Source organism: Coptis chinensis, chromosome 6 (assembly GCF_015680905.1).
Source record: "Coptis chinensis isolate HL-2020 chromosome 6, ASM1568090v1, whole genome shotgun sequence".
Classification (NCBI taxonomy): domain Eukaryota; kingdom Viridiplantae; phylum Streptophyta; class Magnoliopsida; order Ranunculales; family Ranunculaceae; genus Coptis; species Coptis chinensis.
Genome location: NC_141461.1, coordinates 74,001,091 through 74,018,383, shown reverse-complemented (window position 1 = coordinate 74,018,383; position 17,293 = coordinate 74,001,091). Strand labels below are relative to the sequence as shown.

General features: G+C 37.2%; 1 non-coding gene across 1 annotated transcript; it reads right to left on the bottom strand.

The window, feature by feature from the left end:
- Positions 1 to 56: 56 nt before the first annotated feature.
- On the bottom strand, positions 57 to 160 carry LOC147494417 (small nucleolar RNA R71). Its single transcript, XR_015200629.1, has one exon. It is a non-coding gene; the product is annotated as a small nucleolar RNA R71 (small nucleolar RNA).
- Positions 161 to 17,293: the final 17,133 nt, after the last annotated feature.

The window sequence follows — 17,293 nt, the reverse complement described above, 5'->3', positions numbered from 1 at the left end:
CTAAACTTGTTCAGCTATTTATGGAACATTTTTACCCACCCCTAAAGACGGATGAGATGCTTTCCAAGATTTATTTCTTTCGACAAAATCCTCATGAATCATTTTCAGAGGCTTGGAATCGTTTCACCGATCTCCTTATAGAGTGTCCACATCATAACTTAGCGAAAGACACGTTAGTTCGTGCCTTTTTCAAAGGACTTCTACACCACCATAAAGAAGTCCTTGACATAATGAATGGGGGTAGTTTCTTAAGTAAAGGAGCCTCGGAGGCTTATAAATTTTTAGAGGATCAAACTAAGCGAAATAACAACTGGGGGGGTAGTAACGATATCCACCGCTCCGCTAGTTCTTCTAATACAGTTAAGGCCGCCGGTATGATTGCAATCAAACACGATCCCGAGCTTAAAACTCTAATCGAATCACTCACTAAAAAGGTAGAGGCCATTTCTGTTCAACAAAAGCCTATCCCCGTCATAAATGTAAATTCAAATCCATGTAGTTTCTGTTGGAGCCCTGAGCATCCCGACTTCCACTGTCCCATAGCCTATGAACAAGCTTGTTCCATTAATAGTGAACCTAACGCCCCTTGGAGACAAAATCCCAACTTCGGTTGGAGAAATAACCAACACGTCACACCTCCATGGTACAATAATCAATATGTTAGGCCAACGCACGCTTTTAACCAAGCTCCACCACGACGACAAGGACGGTCGGGTAATTTTAATAATTATAACAACCAAGTGCAACCTCAACAAGGTCAAAGCATGGGGTCAAGGTAGTTATAATAATTATAATGCTAATAGAGGTATCGTTAGGTAAATAATAATTATCAAAATCCACCCCATAAATAATTCACGCTGAATAGTTCCAAATACACCACCCGTGACTACTACACCCACACAACCGATCGCCTTTGACACCTTCATATAAGTGAGCCAAAAAACTTTTCCAAACCATGGCTCAATCTAACCAACAGCTTCTACAATCCGTTAATAATTTAACCCAACGGTTGGCCCAAAATAAAGCCCAACCCAAAGGTGTGTTTCCAGGTCACGCAATACCTAATCCTAAAACAACAAACACAGCCTTTGAGGTAACCGATAATACTAGTAATGAATATGAAAATGTAGGTGAGGTAAAGGCCATCACCACTCCTCGCTCGGGCAGAGTGGTTGATAACAAAGTAACTATGCCTATAGTTACCCCACCAAGAGTCCCTACACCGCTTTACTTTACTAGATACCAAAATAGAAATTGAAGAGCCTACCACTGTAGAGGTACCAGTTACAACACAACCTAAGAAACAGAAAGCCAAGGTTAAACATCTAGGTGATACAATTGCTAAATATAGAGAGAAACCACCGTTTCCACAAAAATTAGCCATGTTAACTAGGGATACTAATTATGAGGAGATTAGGGACGTTTTCAAGAATCTAACTATAAACCTTCCCTTCCTCGAAGCTATTAAAAAGCTACCACACCATGCTAAGTTTCTTAAGGAGTTGTGTACTACTAGGCGTAAGACCAATATACCAAAAGACGCCTTCTTAATAGAACAATTCCCAACTCTATCTGAACATAATGGAATTGTTAAGTACAAGGACCCTGGTCGTCCTACTGTACAATGCACCTTAGGAGATTCCTATACAACGACCGCGTTATTAGACCTGGGGGCTAGTGTTAACTTACTCCCGTTTTATTTATATAGACAAATAGGTCTAGACGAGATGCAACCCACTAAAATGACGTTGCAATTAGTTGATCGGTCTATTAAGTATCCTAAGGGTGTGGTTGAAAATGTGCTGGTAAAAATTCAGGATTTCTACTATCCAGCTGATTTTGTCATCCTCGATATAGAAGTCGCCAACGACTCTGTCCCGATCATCTTAGGGCGTCCTTTCCTGGCAACTGCCAATGCGCTCATTAATTGCCGCGATGGTTCAATGCCCATGTCTTTTGGCCATCTTGCAGTTGAAGTAAATGTTTTTAAAACAAAGACACATTTACCCGATTCCTCTATGGATGGAGAGGTTAGCATGATCGAGAGCTTCGCTCGAGATTATTTCAACAACACGTTCCCTGATAATCATATGCCCAAATTTCTTTCCTTTGGAAGTTCAGACTCCAACAATTTCATCCCTACACTAGTCGATACACATATTATGGATGAGGACGAGATAGATGACTTTCTCAAAGATATAGAGGACTACCATAGTAATGTGAATATGACCAATCTAGATGAGGAATTCGATGAGTTTCTTAGAGCAGGTGATGATTCACCCTATCAAGAACTACTTTGCACAACATCCACCTCGACTTCCATCCTTCCACCCTTTCAAAGGAATCTCGAGTTTGCACTCGATCCTTTTGTTTCTCCTGTGCTTCACAATTTTTTAAATCCACCTAGTAAACAAATACTTTAGAAGGACAAACTATTTGACACCTTCATTTTCAGACTTGAGACAGTCCCTACCTACACCATGAATGAGTTTTGTGCTAAACCCACATCCTCATTGTTTACATGCTTTCCTTCTACAACTTATCCATATCCACCATATCTTCCACAACCGTTCACTTTTCCACACTTATTCACTAGGATACCCTCTCTTGCAAAAATGAAAAAGATGGTGCATGCTAGGTTACGTTATAGGGTTATCCGACTTCGCTGTCATTTCACTAGGTTGCGTCATAGGAAATCTTGGTGCTTGATTGTGTTTGGATATGTTTTCTGTGATATTTATTTATGGAATGATCCACAACTATTTCGGTTGTTGATATATGATAAACCTGCATGTTCATACATATGTTTAGATAAAGTCTCGAAAGTATCCGACTATAAATGACTCAATTTTTGTTTGGTGCATCCTTTTCATTTCCAGATATTGGGTGAGTGCACCATTAAGGTAACCGGCCCCCCTATGGAGTGTGTGTGGCTGTAAGTACCGGATCCTAAGTCCACGTTTAACATAATTCACGTTTTCCACTCTTACACGTTTTCTCCGATTTTTGAGTCATGTTTCTCTATGGGGTGAATTATGTCCTTACTCATTATTATTTTTCCTTATATCCTTATATATATATATATATATATATATATATATATATATATATATATATATATATATATATATATATATATATATATATATATATATATATATATATATAAATAATAAATATAGTAATCTAGGAAGTCTCGGGAATCTGACTTTAAAAGACCCATTAAAAAAAATAAAAAAAATTTCTAAACCTTGTTGTAAAAAATTTGTTTGGGGGTGGGGTGGTCGTGTTTCTGTCCTAGAATGTTTTATGTCCCATTAGTGTTGTTTAGGCCGTTTAATTGTAATTCGATTCGGATTGACATATTCTATGAATTTATAGTTCATTCGTTCGCATAACGTATGTCATGCACGCACTTCGAGGCGTTTTCCACTATCTTAATAGAGTCATACTTTTAGACCCTGTAACAGTCATACTTTTAGACCAATTATGTGAGTAATAATTAAGAGTTAATACTGATTACGTGTTTTTATGCATTTCAGGCTTCAAAGTCCATTATGTGCAGAAATGTGCCACTTTAGCGAGATAAAGGAGCAAAGGTCGGTTGCTAAGGAGTTCTGTGATTAAAGGCCAAGATTGAAGAAGACAAAGCTTTTTCTAAAGCCCGGCCAAAAGTTGAAAAGTCGACGCTGGGCGTAAAAAAGACACAAAGTTTCCAAAAACTTCCGAAGGCCGTATCTTTGGATTCAGACCTCGGAATTGGGCCTACCTTATGTCAAAACGACCGGCTCGGAAAGAGCTTTCCAAGGGTCCAAGCCTTGACCCAATAAAAGAAGCAAAAGTGGACAAAAAGTCTGTTGAAGCCAACTGCAGCTGAAGAGGCCTTTTTGGACTGAAAGAATTGGGTTTTGGGCCTGATTCTCTGGCCCAAAACATGGCTCCAAGCCCATGCACGATTTTTGGATCTGGAAGTATAAAAACAAGAGCTTGAATCTTTGTTAATGGTAGATAGTTAATGGTAGATAGTTAGACCTAAAACTATAGATAATTCTAGATCTAGTTTTCATTTAATAAAATTAATTTTAGTTTAATTTTGATTATTATTTTAGATTAATCATTAGTTTGATAAATAAAATAGCTAGTTTGTCAATTTCGATTCTTGTCATTTACAATTGTTTAGATCTAAATTCCCATGTTACGTTGATAGTTAGGTTAGAAAATAAGTTAGGTTAGGAAGCTAATGTTAATGGAGTTTAGGTTAGAAAATAAGATAGATCTAGATCTAGTTTTGAGTTTTATCCCATTAATTAATTAGTTTTCATACCTTGTTTTAATATAGATTATTGAATCATTGTTACTTTTCATTAGATTAATAAAGTTAGTTGTTTTTGATAATCTAGCTTCATTTTCCATTAAACATCTCTTGCAATTCATTGATGTCATTATTAGTTTAATTAAATTATTGCATGATTAGTTTCCATTGAGTTTAAATAAGAAAAGTTCAAATCTTGATATCATGTCTTGTTTGAATTCCATTGGGAATGATAGCGTAATGATTCTCGGCTAAACCTCCAATTGAGGGGGTTGAGAAGCCTTGATGAAAGCTTGATTTCGATTATCGTAGAGTCGTCGTAATTTCCTTTCCACTCTAGAAATGATTAGTTCACCATGAGAATGGGTGTAATCGTTCACATGTTAGTTATGAATTGGTAGAAATGCCATGTGTAATTAGGGATTAGGAGTAACCATATTGTTCTCACGGGCGATTCAATTCGGATTACTGACGATTAGATGGATAGTAGGATTAAGTCGAAGTTAAGGTGGAATCAATCCCCTCTAACTCCTTATCATAGAATCAACGTAGCATTCCCATAGTTGTTCTAATAGTCGACTAGTTGCATCTTGTGGGTAGTTGCATCGTAGTCTAGTTGCCATTTCGTAAATCTCTCATTAAACTTTTTAGTTAAGTTTACTTATACGTAGAGAGCACAGCATGCGGAAGGACTAGGAGTGGAACGAATCATCTACTCCACTATATCTCATAGGATTGAGAGTATAATCTTTGATAAAATATAGGCACATAAGGTAGTTTTAGTTTACTTACGTTTTGAGTTTTATCGTTCATTTCGTAGGTAAACTATCAATTTTATGTTTTATCAGCAACTTTCCGATTCGTTTTGGAAACTTAAAACCTATATAAACTTCCTTCATTCTACACTCACAACCCACACTACACCTCACATTCATCTCTCACCTTTCACTCCCAACTTTTCCTTCTTTTTCCTTCTCACTTTTGCATTTCAAAGACCTCGGGCGCTTTTCGCCCCAGGTAATCGCCGATCAAAATTTCTTCAGAGCGCAACCCGCGCCCTACTAAGCCCAAACCTGAGTGCGACCTGCGCCCAAAACATTGGAATTCCAGTTTTCATCCTGAGTGCGACCTGCGCCCATCCCAGGCAAAAAGTGAGCGCGCCCTGCGCCCAAGTGCCTGGAACTCGAAATTAACCAAGGTGCAACCCGCGCCCATCCCAGGCATAGGTTGTGTGCACCCCGCTCCCTAACCCCCGTGGGCACGAAAAATTCCAATTTTTTATGGGTTGTTCCAGGATCGTTGCAGCTGCTCTAGAGAGTAGTTTTGTGATGACTTCACCTATAGTAATACTGGAGCAGTCTTTCGAACACTTGTTGGGGAGCAAGACTTATGGACATTGGTTCCACAAAAGGATCATGCAGTTCGGATGGAGGCATCTTCTGGTAAGTGAAGACGACTCGTATTCACCTAAACTTACTGAATTTTTTTACAATAATGTTAAGTTCTATTGTAACCAGGATGGAGAACAAGAATTCTCCGTCACGGTTGATGACACACCACTAGAATTCAATAAGTATGTGGTAGCGTTAGTTTCGGGAATACCAATACCTGATCCTATTTACACGTGGGGATATATAACTGATAATGCATACCTCTATGACTATACATATTTCCATGAGTATTATGGGGGAGGGGTGTTTTGTATAATGGACCAAGGGCGTTATAATATAGCCCTTGGTAGCCTGTCTCTCAATGTAGGCACCACCATGTTATTCATCATGATGAATATTTTAGGGGATTGGCAGTTTACCTCTGCAAATAGTACCGCTGGTGACGTTTTCCTTGCTTTAGCTGAGGGACGTCACCGATATGACATTCCCCGAGTATTAGTGGCTAGTCTTAAGAGAGCCCAAGGTATGAGGCATAAGTATCTTCTTATGCCTGTTTTGGTTTGCCGCATCATGCTCAGTTGTCTACCTAAATTCTGTACCCAGTTCATAGATTGGAAAAGGGTTGAAGTCATGAGACCCACTAATTGGGTGGTTCGCTCATTTCGAGTAATGACTTGGCCGGGATGGTTGGTGCAACCTCATTTGGTTGCTCCTTACACCCCATCAAACATAGTAACAATCGACAGGTTAGCACAAGTTGATGACACACAGCGGCGGGCTTGGCAAGTTATCATGGCATGGCAGGATGCGAAGGAACCTCCTCTCTTTGGAGAGGGAAATGAGGATGAGGATTAAATGGGAGTTAAGGTTCGTTTTTATTTCAGTTAGTGTCTGCTTATGTCCCAATCAATTTATTTCTCATTAGCCCCATAACGGGTGGAACTCTTATAGACTTGCATCAGTTTTATTTTCTATATTAGTATGTTTTAACCTTGTTTTGCAGATGTTCAAGAATTTCACATGTTTCCATGGTATTTCTCTACCCTATTTATTTAAATACTTTGAGGAGAAAGCATGCTTATTGTTTGGGGGGGGGGGGGGCATGGAAACACGCGTAATTAAGGTATCTATTAGGATATAGATATGTACAGTATGCACTTATTTTCTAGTTAAAAAAATCAAAAATTTTAAAAATATTAATAAAACGTTTATGTTGTACACTTAGGAATATTGATATTGATTTCCTTCTCTAGGCCCTTGATAATCTAGAAATATCACGTAGCTTTTGCATTAGAATAATTTTTAGAAACTTAGGTTAATATGCAGGTAATAATTATTGCATCTATCTATAAATATGTTACATGAGTATCTATGATTGTTGGCAGTAAGTTTCTGAAATCTATGCTAGAGTACTTATTCTACAAATCCTGTGAGAATATAGCCTAAAACCTTATATGAGTGAAACATTTGAGAAATGACACAAGGGAGAAGTAAAATCCGGATAGAGAAATCACACGTCCACTTGCTTGATCACTATACCATATCCTAAGCGAGAATTTAGGCCCTCTTTGGATCGATATAGCCAGAAATTCAAACCTATGAATTATTTTCCGCTAGTCACCCCTTTGAGCCTTTCTTTAGCCTTTCATAAACCACAAATCCTTTACCCTGTTACAAAACAAACAAAATAAATAAAAAAAAAATAATATCAACCTACCCATTCTTTGAATGAGTCTGAGAATAGAGATGAAGAATAGAAAAGAGAAAGACCTTTGAAATCAAGAATTTGCTAGTCACTTCAAATAAGAAAAGAAAGTTTCCATCCAAATAAAAAATAATAATAAAAGAAAATAAAGAGTTAGAACTCCAAAAATAGAATCAAAAGAGTCAAAAGCCAAAGAAAAAAAAAATATATATATATATATATATATATATATATATGGCTAAGGATGGAAACAAAGTGTAGAAGGAAAAGTAAAGAAGAAGGTTTTCTCTAGTTACTTAATATGAAGACTCTATTATCTCAGACTTATCAGTTTTGAATATCCATTTCCTTCCTTCTTAAACCATCTCCTAATCCCCGCAACACCTAATAAAGACCTCTAGCTCAATTAGGAATAGGTTAGTGTGATAGTAAGTGGCAGATGTGTTTGATTGATTCCGACTTCCTTGTGTGTCATTGAGATTGTAAGGTAAAGTGTGCCCACTGCACAGTGGAGTAGTGAAACTTGAGCGGAAAAATCTGAGTGGTTTTTGTCTTGACATTTATGTGAGGACCTACTTAAGGACGCTATTCCGAGTTTTTAGAAACGGACCTGCTAGTGCATTTCATAGTATTACTCATTGTATATATGTTTATTCGTAGATGATTGATTATTATGCATATATTAGCTTAGGTTTCGACTTGATTATTCTTTATTCATTGCTAGTGAGATATATAGATAATTGGGAGCATAAATAAAGAAACAATAGTTTTATTTCTTAGTCGTTGTAGTATAGATGAAGTTTGTGAGTACCTTCACTGGAAAACTCTCATGAGGCTATAACTCGTAAACTAGGGAATTCCTAGTGGTTTAAGGCCTTGTTGCATATGGTAAATGCAATCGCACTCGGCGAAACGAGATTAGTTAGAACTCCATTTTTGGTCACTTATGCTAATTTCTCATATTTGCTTGAGGACAAGTAAAATGCTGTTTGGGGGTGGTTTGATAAGAGCCCAAAACTGTAGTTTTAACCCCTTAACAATAATACTTTTAGACCAATTATGCGAGTAATAAATAAGAGTTAATGCTGATTACGTGCTTTTATGTATTTCAGGCATTGAAGTTAATTATGTGTAGAAATGTGCCACTTTGGTGAGATAAAGGAGCAAGGGTTGGTTGCAAAGAAGTTCTATGATTAAAGGCCAATATTCAAGGAGAAAAAGCCTTTGTAAAAACCGGTCAAAAGCTGAAAAGTCAAAGTCAACGCGGGCAGAAACAGCACACAAAAGTCGGTAGAACGTTCGAAGACCGTATCTTTGGACTCAGGCCTCGGAATTAGGCATACCTTATGTAAAATTGACCGGCTCAGAAAGAGCTTTTCAATGGTCTAAACCTTGACCCAATCAAAGCCAGCTGAAAAGAGCTCTGTGGACTGAAGGAATTGGGCTTTGGGCTCGATTCTCCGGCCCAAAACATGGCTCCTCAGCCCATGCACGAAAATGTGGATCTGGTATCCTCCATTTCCACACACAAGAGTTAGCTCTTAAAGGAGGATTAGGTTAGATAGAAGGGAGCCATTAGAGATAATTCTAGATCTAGTTTTGAGTTTTATTCAATTAATTGGTTTTCAATTATTGTTTTACATCTTGTTTTTACTTTGCAATAGATTAGTTAGAATAAGTAAATGATTAATTTAGAATCACATTTAGTTTTATAATAAAATATTCATTTTTAATTCTGATTTAGTTTATTGATTCAATTCTTGTTTAGTTTTAGTATTGTTAAATTCATAAATTAGTTGTCTTCAATTGCTAATTAGCTAATCATAATCTAGTTTTAATTATTAAATTATTTAGATCTAGTTTCGATTATTTAGTTATCAATTTCATTTCTTAGTTGTTAATTTAGATTTGAATTTATTGATTAGTTAAATTAGTAAAGTTAGAATCTTTATATGATGTCTAGTTTTAATTCAATTGGAAATGACAGTTTAATGAATCAAGGCTAAACCTCCATTAGAGGGGTTTGATAAAGCCTTGATGAGAACTTGATTGTGTAGTGTAGAACTAGTTGTAAGAGTCTATTCCATTCTAGAATGTTGTTGATTTGCCATGAGAATGGGTTGGACTTCCTCACATGCTAGTCATTATTTGGTAGAGATTGCCATGATTGATTAGGGATTAGAACGACCAATTCTTATCGTAAGAACTGGATTACAACAATCTATGCTAGTTTATTAAGTTGGATTTAAGGTGGATTCAATCCCCCCTAATTCTTTATCTAGATTCAAACTTTAGTATTTTTCGTCATTTAGTTATTCGTATCTTGTTATTTGAATTCACATCGTAGTATAAATTCCCACTATTACTCTCACTAACTTTGGCTAGGACTGATAATATAGAAAACTTTGAATGCTAAAGAACTAGGAGTGGAACGAATCTTTTACTACACTCTATTTCGATAGATTCGAGAGTAGAAATCTTTGATAAATTATAATTCGTAAAGTTTTTAGTTTTACTTGTGTTTAAGTTTCATCATTTATTCGTGAGTAGAAATAATCAATTTTTATGTTTATCAACACCCAACAAGGTTTTGGTCTTTTTCTCCTGATTTCCTTGAAAGTCGAGTGCACCGAGAACTTCGCACAATGGTTTGGGGTCCAAAGCATGTTATCTTGTTCATTAGTGGTTAGACCTTGCAGGTTCTGCCAAGATATCCCTGCATTGCTCAGGAGTTGCTGAATTTGAATAGGAAGGGCCTAATTCCCATTATGGATGAGAGTGTTAACTCTTGCTCTGTAGCTTTTGAGTTCAGAGTCAGTGAGGTTTAACTTTTGCTTGATTGAGAAATTTCCCAACCAGTTATCTCTCCAGACATCGATCTTGGACCCATTTCCAATTACCCATTGAGTTCTAGATTTCAGTTCCTCTAGTGCCCACTTAATGCCAGTCCAAATAGAAGATTTGACATAATAGGTAATCATGCCACCATCCCTTGTAAAGTATTTGTTTCTCATATAGTTTGCAAAGTGATCCTCCGCAGTAAGGACATGCCACACAAGCTTCATGAGAAGGGGTTCATCTCCTTCAGTTTTCTGAATCCAAGACCCCCCTCATCAATTGGCTTACAACATTTATCCCATGCCACTGTGGATGGTCTTTTTAGAAACACGAGGGTTACCTGTCCATAAGAAGTTCCTCATAAGAGTTTCTACCTTTTTTTTATAATGTTCGAGGGCCATTTATACACACTAATATTGTAAACTGAGATGCTCCCAAGCACTAATTGGATAAGAGTTGCCCTTCCTTGAAGAGAAAGGAGTTTCCCTTTGCCAGCTGGTAATCCTATTCTTGATCTTGTCAACCAAACTCAAGAGAATTGTATATTTGACTTTCCCTTGCATTAATTGCACGCCAAGGTATTTCTCAGATATCACACCTTCTTGTACATTCAGAACCTCTTTTATTCTTTCCCTCATGACCTCAGTCAATCCACCCAAAAAGAGCTTGCTTTTATTTCTATTAATGTCCTGACCAACCGCATTCTGATATTCTTTGAGAAACCCTGTAAGATTTTTTACCTCCTTTATGTTGCCATTCATGAAGATAAAAATGTCATCTGCGAACAACAGGGGCGAAGGGCTAGGATAACCCTTAGCTGTGTAAAGGGGTTTGATGAGCCCATTATCCCTCAGATAGTTAAGTCCCTTACTTAGAACATCTTCATCCAGTGCAAATAGTAACGGGGAGAGATGGTCTCCCTGTCGCAACCCCCTTCCAACTCCCATATAACCACAAAGACCCCCATTGATGAGGACAGATAATTTTTCCGACCCAAGAATTGTGTACGCCCAATCAATCCATCTCTGCCCAAACCCTAGCCGTTTGAGAACTTCAAGTAAAAATTCCCAACTAAGTGTGTCATATGCCTGAGATATATCAATTTTGAGACCAATGGAGCCACTAGTTTTCTTTTGTTTCATTGCATTAATCATTTCGGATGCCATACAAATGTTATCATGAACTGATCTACCATGAATGAACCCTACTTGTTCAATGGAGACTAACTTTGAAATGATCCTTTTCAGCCTAGTCTGTATGATTTTTGACAAGATCTTCATAAAGAAATTACTCGTATAGATAGGTCTATAATGGAAAGCTTTCTTAGCATTTCTGTCCTTAGGAATAAGAGCAAGAAAGTTATTATTTACCCCCATAGGAATGTAGGCTTCTCTAAAGACAGAAGTCATAGCACTACATATGTTATCTTCGATTATGTTCCAGCACGCGTGATAAAAGCATCCTTGAAACCCTTCTGGTCCTGGCGAGCTCTCTGACTTCATAGAAAAAACTACTTTCTGGATCTCTACCTCTAGAGGGATTGCACAGAGCATAAAGTTATCTTCTTCAGTAATCACTTTTAAGACTAAGTTCAGGAGCTGGTCGTTGACCTATGTATTTCTCAAGGCAAATTTTTCTTTATAATATTTGACCATATAGTCCTTTATATTATGAAGTGAGTTGTACATTCTCTTTTATTTGCATCTCCACTATCATATGTTTTTCTTGCTTGATCTTGCACATCGTGTGGAAATAAGCTGTGTTCCTGCTGTCTTCTTTAATATCTTTAACTCTACTTTTTTGTCTCCACAAAGCAGCCCGATTAGAAAGAGCATTTTGCAACTGCAATTCCTTTGTTTCAACTAACTCGAATAGTGCTTGATCTTCTAAGTCTTCATCACCTCTTGTCTGTAAAGCATCAAATTTTGCCTGAAGCTTTCTTATTATGTTATCCAGATTCCCAAAAACATTGACATTCCATCTTTTGATCGCACCCTTTAATCTTTTCAACTTCTGAGTAAACTTGAGAATCGGAGTACCCAGCCAGTAACACCTCCTTCCAACTTTCATCGACTAAGCTTTGAAATGTATCATGGGAAAGCCATACTTTATTGAATCTGAAAGGTACATTCTATGGTCTTGGGATATGGTAGTGTCTACCCAATAGGGGAGCATGATCAGAAAACAATCTGTGTTTAACTTTGTAACTCCACCCATTGAATTTCTCACTCCAAGCTTGGTTAAACATAGCCCTATCAATCTTGGAGAGAACTCGATTCCTTCCTTTTTGGTTATTACACCAAGAGAACTTCAAACCCTTAAAACTACTTTCCTGAAGATGGCACATGTTAATGGCTGAAAAGAACTCATCCACTGCAACTCTATATGGAGGTCTAATCCCTTTCTTTTCATTGTTTCTTAAAACGACATTGAAATCACCTATTATTACAAGCCAAGGTTCATCAGTATATAAATTGCTCATCTCTATCCACAACTCCCTCCTTCTGATTGTTAAACAGTTTGCATGTACAAAGGTAACCAAACTGCCTTGCTGATGAGATTTAGAAACCAGAGAAACATCTTAACCCCTCCGCCAAAATACCCACAAATTTCCCTTTCAGTCTGGTTCATCATTGTGCAAAAAAATGTATTCTAGGAAATTCCCATAACTACTAACAATGTGAGCACTCGGTCTGACTTTAGGTTTAGCAACACAAAGGAGATCGGGTTAAAAAAAGCTACACATTTGTTTTAATCTGTCTACATCTTTATTCTTTCTAGTTCCCCTAATATTCCAGTATAGAACTCTCATTTAGAACCGGATTTTTCAGGAAGCTTATGTATAGACCTTGTCACTAGTTGACCACCACTTGACACTTTTGTCTCATTCTTACCTTTGGGAGGTAGGCTCTTTTTTAGACCGTGGCTTGTCTCCAATCTTGCTGTAATGAAACTGGTTTTTTGCATGACTCCCACTTGAGGTCCAGGAATTACTTCAGCTCATGGAAGTGCTATACAAAAGGTACCATCCGGCTCCACTATGATCTCGTTATGCATCTTTGCTTCTAGACCATCTTTTTCAACTCTATTAGCCCAACTCACAGTAGCCTTGCTGATTTCTTCATGTTCCACTTCCTTCCGCTGATTCTCAAGAGTCAACTCATTACCAGCTTCCTCCCTAATCTCGGTTTTAGTGCATGGACAAGCATTTAATTCCAACTCATTCCGAGCCTCAGTACCTGCATACACAATAACTGCCCTTGAACCCTCAAACACACCAGGATTCTCCTCGGTTTGATGCTACCCATTTGAATTCACCACTGCTTCCGGTTCCATTTATGGTTCATGATCAGTTCCAATCCCACTGGCGCCAGCATTGAGCTCGATTTTGAAATACTAGTTTCAACCTCTGTTTGTTCCATCTTGGTTGTCTCTATTGCTTCATGTATTTCTCTATTCTTTCTTCTCTATCTCTTTCTTTGGTTGTTTGTCATATTGTTTACCAGAGGTTCTTGCTCCGATACTTTCTTGTTGCCAGTAGTATGCTTATGATCTTCTTTGCTCTTTCCCATTCTTTGTGGTGCTTGTTAAAGGTGCCTACATTCAGTGACTAAGTGCCCAATGATTTTACAATTGTTGCAAAATTTAGGAATCCTTCCCACCCGAATTTCCTGCAAAAAATTCGTTCCCCCTTCAGCTTCAACCATAAAGTGGTCTGGGATTGGTTTCGCAAGATCCACATCGACTTGGATGTTGGCGTAATAGCCCATATCCCTATCCAGAGTGTTCTTATCCAACTTAATCGGACCTCTGACTATTCTGGCCATAGATATCAAGGTTTCTTCTTCCCAGTACTCCATACTTAAGCCAGGGAATCTAATCCAAATTAACGCATTGTTTCCTTATGCTTTTCCACACTAAAGTTTGGGGTCCATTTTGTAAACCTTATAAGCTTCTGCTTAATGAACCATGGCCCTCCTAGCATAGTCTTCATGTACTCCTCTTCACATTCAAATCTAAACAACAAATAGCCTTTCCCAAGTGGTGAGATTTTGGCGTTAATACTCCAGGAGTCCCTCACATGTTTTCTTACTTCTTCAATTGTATTATCATGCAAATCCAACCGACCAATAAGTGCAAACTTGTAAAACTTGATACCTTTTTGTACCATGCTGGCTGAGATCTTGATAGACGGAGTTACTCCTCCAAGAGAAGGGACCGGTAGCTTGGTGAGGTCTACCAAATTTCGCTTTGGCTTTTCCTTTATTGCCTCAGCATATGTAACAACCTTTTTCCCTTCTGCAATGGCTGTTCTAGACACCGTTCTAGAGGAACTGGCCTCAAGATTAGCTTTATTGGTATAAGTGAGTTGATTCCTCCTTCTTTCAAAACCAAAAAGCAAGGTACTCAATTTCGGTACACCTTTGTTTGTTGCTTCCATGTTTTCTCGTGTATCTGGCATGCAAGAGGTAGACGCAACCTTGTTCAAATCTAGCTTGCCATTCTCCTCTTCTTCATGTTGCACCAGTAGTTCTTTATGAATATTGTGCATTTTTTTCCTTATGAATTCCTCAAGAGAGCCCTGTCCATACTTCTTCTCAAACTCTTTTGCAATCGTCTCCCCATCTTCGTCATCAGTATCTTCTTGGTTTCGTGAGCCTGGTTTTGAAGCATCAGTGATTTTGTTGTTTTCCATCCTTTTGAACTTACCTGGAAAACTTGTTTGATTCCACTAAAGAACTCTCACTGTATGCAATGGAGGATTTTACCAATAGTGGAAAGAAACAGGTGGATAATAAGGATAAGAAAACTTAGCGAAATGTATTTTTTACTATCTTCGGTAAGAAAGCAGAGCACTGGATCAGGAAACATCTTAAGTTATCTCGCTCTCGGTCTCCCCTAAAATCGTCCCCATTGCTCTACCTAAAAAAAACCCCACCATTGCTCTAAAACCTTATAATTCTGGGAAAATGGGGGAAAATGTGGTAATGACTGGCTGGCTCGGGTCTCTGCGAGTTACCTACATAGGACAAGGAATGGTCGGATATGGCCAAATCCGAACCTGAATAGTTTTACCACATTTGAGCCCGAATCTGAAGCCGAACCAAACCGAAAAGTTCAACCCAAACCCGACCCGATAAACTCGATCACATAACACTAAAAATTTAAAAAAAGCCCAAAACTTGTATCCGAACTCGAACCCGACCCAAATTAAAAAACAGATATGAAAATCAACCTTAACCCGACCTATTCGGGTTGGGTCGGGTTTGGGTCCAAGCCGACCTGATTCCCTGCCCTATACCTACTTATCCAGTTCTCTGGTGATTCGGGACCGTTAGATTTCTTTTTAAAGATGACAACAATTTTTATCTATGTTAAAAGTTTCCAAATGAGTCGAAATTTTGGGAAGATGAACTTTATGGTGAGTGCTTCATAACTACACAAAATTAGGTTTGAATTCATTTTCTAAGTGAAGATTTACTTACGTACTTATTTTAAGTTAACTTAGGTAGGTACGTTTTAGAGGAGGACTATATACTTAATATATATATACATATATCAAACCACCTTAAGATCGAGCCGTTACATGGCCAGTATTATCTAGTGGCGTGGGAAAATTAGAAAGAAAAATCCAATGTTAACTTGTAATAAAAACGATGTAAGAAAGGTTTGGGTCAGCCATAACCCTACAACAACTTATTAAAAAAAAAAACGATGTAAGAAGCTTATTATTTACTTTATAAAACAATTTTGGCAACAACTTCTTTATGATGCTAAGTAACTACGATGTTGAATGCTAAACAAGCCGACAAAGACAAGTTACGCGCTGGTGCAACAAGAGAAACTTTATCTTCTTTACGAGTTCAAAATATATTATCTTGATCCTTCTTTAAAAATCAAACCATGCGTGTATGTGCATGTCCAATATAATCAAAACCTGACATTCAAAAACTCTTCAAATGAAAATTGTTTGAAGGTTAGTAAGAATTTTTAACATAACATGGACATCATTTCATTGCTGATATATATTGAAATCCAATTTCTTTAGCAAATTAAAAGTTCACTACCACAAGTTTAAATGAAAATATAAATTAGATATATATGTATATATGTGAACAATTCAACTTGCTAAGTCGACTCCTGAGTTTTTAGTCCAATTCAATTCAATGAAGTTACGAGTTTATGAACAAATGATAAAAGTTAAAAAAAAAAAAAAAAAAAAAAAAAAATCCACTTTCTTAAGTATTGTTGAAAAATGGTTGCATTGTGGATTTGTGTGTATCTTTACTTAGTTTTCTACAAAGATTCTCATCTCTTCTCTACGCTAGAAGCTAGTGGTCTACACTATAAGAGATAGCTGGACCATATCATTCAAAGCCACAATTATTTACCGTACAATGTAAATCTTTAATCTCCCTCTTAATGAAATTTAGGATAGCCTCACTACTAAAAAAAGGGTTTTTTATGACGGCTATTTTTTTTCTACTTTGACAGCTTCCGTATAAGCCATTATTATTTCTATCTCACCATTAATTTTATGACGCTTGATGTTAAATGTTGATGGTTATAGGCTAGCCGTTATAAATATCTTTGATGTTTTTTATCAATGTGTCAAGTTTGTGACCAACAATTGTATACTTACCGTTCACTTTATGACACATGATATTAATGTTGATTGTTATAGGCTAGCTGTCATAAATATCTTTGACGTTATTTATCAATGTGTCAAGTTTGGTGTCTAATTTATGAGTTCATTTTCACAAACTTCAAGTAAAAAGTTGTCTAACTTTTTCCTTCCAGCATGACCGTTCAATTAATTGTCTAACCATTTAGGAGAAATTAAAAACGAACCCCTTAGTAATATAATAAACCAGATTACTTAAAAATTTCTTGACGGTTTTGTCCAATTTTTGACATAAATAAGGGAGGCGTCACAAAAATTTATGACGTATTCACTACAACATAACAACATTTTTGTGACACTAGATTTTTCTCGTTAGTGACGCCAAATTGGCGTTAGGACAGTTGTGACGGTATGTTATCGTC